Below are 567 nucleotides of genomic sequence, written 5' to 3' on the forward strand. Positions count from 1 at the left end.
AGACGTGACATCAGAACGAACAAAGCTCTCCTTTGCAACACGCAGTGACCACGTCCCATTCTGAGGAACGGCTGGAGAAAAACACAGGCAGCTGGGGCCCATACAGAGAACAGCCAGGAACCCTCGTTTCAGAGCAACCATGTGAAGACTCAAAGTCAAAATATACAAAAGGAACAAGTAAGATTGGCAAAAGAAAAAATGATACAGAGACCTGTTTGAGGGAACAGATTGTCAAAGAGACTGGAGAAATTTAGAGGCTAAGACGTGCTAAACAGGAAATAATCAGAAAAATGTTTTAAAAAGCAAGATCATATTGGAGCTTAACAAGTTCCATTCCTACAGGGCCTTAGACCTGCCTGTTACCAGGTTTACAGCAATTGCAGGAGAACACTCCCCAGCTACCACCAGAGGTTTCTGCCTGTGTTAAAAGGCTTCTGGGAAGGGGAGAGGGGGAGCAGCTAAGGTGATGGTTGACAGTTTACCCATTTGGATGACTACAGTCACTGGAGCAGGCGACACCAGAGAGCTGCTGGCAGGCACTCAGCTTCCAGGCAGACCCTACCCTCA

This window comes from Buceros rhinoceros, unplaced genomic scaffold (assembly GCF_000710305.1).
Source record: "Buceros rhinoceros silvestris isolate BGI_N320 unplaced genomic scaffold, ASM71030v1 scaffold12063, whole genome shotgun sequence".
NCBI lineage: Eukaryota > Metazoa > Chordata > Aves > Bucerotiformes > Bucerotidae > Buceros > Buceros rhinoceros.